The 4687-nt window shown below is 44.0% G+C and overlaps 1 pseudogene; it reads left to right on the top strand.

Moving 5' to 3' along the window:
• The first annotated feature begins 1214 nt into the window (after nt 1-1214).
• Nucleotides 1215-3444, top strand: LOC122465478 (annotated as a pseudogene).
• Nucleotides 3445-4687: the final 1243 nt, after the last annotated feature.

Below are 4687 nucleotides of genomic sequence, written 5' to 3'. Positions count from 1 at the left end.
GGGAATGAGGTCACTGGTGAGACCTCATCTGGAATATTGTGTGCAGTTCTGGTCTCCCATATTTAAGAAAGATTAATTCAAAGTGGAACAGGGAATGAGGGAGGATGTCAGGGCAGCAGCTGTCAGATGTGTTAAAGGATGGCAAGTCCATTTAGTTTTTCAATTCACTAATATCCCTTCTTTTTTCAACACCAGTGCCAGGCAGTTGTAAACAATGTATTTCCTAAACAGTATCAGGAATATCATAATCTCTGAATTTAACCCCATTACCCACACAGAGGCAAATGATCCAAGCGTATAGCTACAGGAGAGTGCATCAGAGTGTGTAGGCTGCAAGCCTCATGTCTTCAGAAAAGATAAAAATTAACCAGTCCAGGGAGCGGACTCTGGAAAATAAAGCAGAAGGACATTGACTGCTCTGTTAAGAGAAACCCAAGTAGGACAATATTAGTACCTCCCAAAATTTACATAGTTTAAGGTACATGACCGTGTTTTGATGCAGTGAAGGGATAATCAGCGCCATTCAGAGACACATTAGAAACAGGCTTTAACAATTACTTGGATTTGACACTTCCAGCCTTGTGTTTTAGTAATAACTGGGGAACAGGGGCCTGATCCTGAAAGGCATTGAGTCTCCTTAATTTCCACGGCTATCAATGAGAGGGCTGATGATGACACAGGAGGTAGTAGTCTGCTCATTGGAGGCTTGAGTTCTGAACCCTACCCTTTCCTTTCCAGGTGTAGCATACATTTCATGTGGCATGGACAACATCCTTTTTGGTCACAGAAGATAACTGGAGGCTGCACGCTGCCTTTTCAATCAGTGTTGCTTGGGAATGCTTAAAAAGCCCAGCCCTTTGCTGTTATACGCATGCTGGCTTAGGTCATTATTCCTTTTGCAGCTCTTTACTGGCAGAGCAGAAGTTCCCAAATCTTCTACAAATAATGCTAACTGGGCCTTTCACACTAATTTACACCCTTCCACACAGAAGAGGGATGGAGGAGCATTTTGCTCTAAGAGAAATATTTCAAGGCAAGGCAACTGAGAAAAACATGTCATTTTCCGACTTATATGCTATCTATCCAAAGTACTTATAAGTCCCCGTTACCATAGCATCAGGGCTCCTCGCCATCTTGGTTGTATTCATTCTCTCACAATAGCCAAGTGCTGTAATCTGAATTTTACAGACAGGGAACAGAAGTACAGCGTGGCTATGGCCCAGATCTTCAAAAGGTATTTAGGTGCCTATTGCTATTGATTTCAGTGGGAGTCGGGCCCCTAAATATTTTTGAAGATCTGGGCCTACCTGACACAGGAAGTTTGTGACAGAGCACAGAATTCAACCTGGGTTCCTTGCGTCCTAAGTTAGAACCCTAGCCAGTGGACCACCCTTCTGCCATGGCAGAATCATCTTCATATGTTATATTAATTATATTACTAGGTAATTACTATTATTTGGTAAGTGCAACACTGGTTTTTAAATTGTAAATGCTCTAAATCAGTGGTGGGCACTGGTGGGCTTCCCGCAGCTCCCATTGGCTGGGAATGGTGAACCGCAGCCACTGGGAGTTGTGGGGGGGCCATACCTGTGGACGGTCAATGTAAACAAAATGTCTCGCAGCCCGCCAGTGGATTATCCTGATGGGCCGCGCGCGGCCCATGAACCGCAGGATGCCCACCACTGCTCTAAATATATGTGCTCAGTGATGTAAAACACAAAAAAATAAGCATCAGAGGGGTAGCCATGTTAGTCTGGATCTGTAAAAGCGGCAAAGAGTCCTGTGGCACCTTATAGACTAAGAGACGTATTTGAGCATAAGCTTTCATGGGTATATCTGACGAAGTGGGTATTCACCCACGAAAGCTTATGCTCCAATACGTCTGTTAGTCTATAAGGTGCCACAGGACTCTTTGCCACTTTTACAAAAAAATAAGAGCAATCTCTGCCCCAAAGAGTTTATAATCTAAAAGTAAACAGGAGGGAAACCCAGAGGAGGGAATAACTTAAGCTAGTTTATTTTCAATTAATTATGACACTGAACTGTTCGTGTCTCAGATAATTGTCCCAGTACCAACACTTCAACAGACCAACGAGCATGTACTCCCAGTCCTTGTCAGTGAAGTTCGACATGAAATTCACCAAATGAAGGAAGGAAAAGTCCCTGGTAAAGATGGACTGACAATCGAAACGATAAGAGCTGGAGGCCAAGACCGCTGGGAAATCCTTGCTCAGAGGTTTAGCCGTTACTTGGAAATGCAGAAGATTCCATGTAGCCTGAAGGAGTCCAACACTATTCTGCTGTACAAGAAGGGTGATCACGAAGATCTAAAGAACTATCGTCCAATACGCCCTGCTCTCACATGTCTACAAGATGTTCACCAAAATAATACCAGACCAGCTCTCACAGAGTCTGGACGAGCAGCAGCCAAGTGAGCAGGCAGGCTTTCGAAGGAATTTCAGCACAATGGGCCATATTTTCACTATAAACCAGCTATTGGAATGCTCAAGGGAATAAAAATTCCCTCTGTGTATTGCTTTCATCGACTATGAGAAAGTGTTTGATCAATGCAGTCTTGAAAGCTCTTGCAGAGCAGGGCATCGACACAAACTACATCAAACTATTAAAGGAAGCAAATTCTGACAGAACTACAGATATAACTTTATTTGATACTCCCCTTCGCATCCCAGTGAAGAAAGGTGTGAAACAGGGAGACATGGTTTCACTGGAACTCTTCACTGCCTGCCTCGAAATGGTAATGAGGTGGATGAATTGGAAGGGTGGAATCAACATCAATGGAGGGCAGTTAAACCATCTCAGATTTGTGGACGATATTGTGATGATTGCCGAAAATACTATCAAACTACAGAAAATGCTGCAAGAACTTGACACAAAAAGCAGCCAAGTCAGACTGAAAATTAATAGCTCCAAAAGGAAATTTATGCGGTCTGATACCTTGCCAAAAACCCAAATAACAATCAAGGGAGAACAAATAGAAGAAATTGAGCAATACGCCTATTTGGGCCAAAGAAATTAACATGCACCACAATCAGGAAGGTGAATTCTCTTGAAGAAAAAAAGCAGGTTGGTGTGCACTCAATTCTATCAAGGATGTCCTCCAAAGAAAAATCAACAAGGCAACACGCGCCAGCCTCTTCAAGTCAACAGTACTGCCGGCAATGTTGTACAGCAGGGAAACATGAACAGTGATGAAGACAGAGGAGCAGCAACTGTCTGTCACGGAGCAGGAGATGGAAAGAAGAATTCTGGGAATTTCAATCCGTGACTGATTCCCCAATGAAGTGATCAGACAGCAGAGTGGAGTGCAGGACATTGTTGTTGAGAGCAGGCATAGTAAAATGTGATGGGCCGGGGCTATAACGAGGCTCGCTGACGACCGATGAACTGCAGCTGTCACTGAGTGGTACCCACGGGAACTGAAACGACCACTCGGCCCACCTCCAAAGAGATGGGAAGATTTTATCATGAAAAGATATCCTGCACATGGAGAAGGAAGGCCAGGATACAAGAAGAATGGAAGACGTGTTGTGATTGGTGCAATCTGTACGAGGACCGACCGATCAAGGCGATGACTATCCTGAACATCTAACCTTCTAGGCACAATGCAAGAACTAATCACCTAGGAGGCATCTAAGGGCCTGATCGAAACCAACTGAAATCATTGGGGAGTCTTTTCATTGACTTCAGTGAGCTTTGGTTCAGTGGTGAGTGAGAATAGGTTGCATTCCTTGCAGATGGGCAGCCTCACCTTTAACAGCAGATTGCTGAGGAATGTCACCAGGTTGCATGAATTTTGTTGGCATGCCATGCAGCAATGCCACTGGTCCCAGGGGACATTTAAGTATCTCCAACAGATGAAATCAGAGGCAGGTTGGCAGTATTATGTTGGACACAGCTAAGGAAACTTATAACTCACTACTTTGCATTTGGAAATTTTCTGCATGATGTACTTTGGACTTAGCATTATGAGTTACAGACTCCGAAAGTGATTCACATGATATACCAAATAAATATCGGATGTGGGTTTAACACGTGCATATGAGACTGCACAAGCATTAACTAAAGAACAGAAATATTTTCTGAAAATCAGTCTTGACAAATGCAGTGCTGTGGACTCAGCCCTGAGTAAACCCTGGAAACCTCATTGATAATAGTGCCAAGGTTGCCTCTCACTACATTCTTAGTTCTCTTTGCACTTAATTTTTTGATGGATTCCAAACATTGACTTATGTGTCATGCTGCTACAATACATCTTGCACAATACAGTGTGAAAATTGCAGTTTCAGCCTGAATTCTAAGGATCAAAGTTAGAAACATAGGAATTGCCCCCACAATCGGCTACGTGCATGTGCTCCCTCTGTGTGCTGCCCCGGCTCTGCGCAGATAGCTGGCACAGCAGACCCCGAAAGAAACCCCAAGGACCACAGACTCCGATAAGGCACTAAGGTACCCAGCCAGGTTTACTGCCAAATGAAACACAGTCTCTAGCTCCCCGGATCAGATGTCTACAGGTCTGCTAGTACCTATGTGCTCCCTGACAATGGACCAGTTCAGTCAGTGGCAGGATTCTCCACTGCCCTCTAGGCAAGACAAAGATAACTCCTTAGGAGTGCATTCTTATACACAGGTACAAACAAGTTACACATCACTCCTGATGTATTGAGGT

This window comes from Chelonia mydas, chromosome 1, assembly GCF_015237465.2.
Source record: "Chelonia mydas isolate rCheMyd1 chromosome 1, rCheMyd1.pri.v2, whole genome shotgun sequence".
Lineage (NCBI taxonomy): Eukaryota > Metazoa > Chordata > Testudines > Cheloniidae > Chelonia > Chelonia mydas.
Note: the sequence above shows the minus strand (reverse complement) of the source record. Positions and strands in the feature narration are given on the sequence as shown.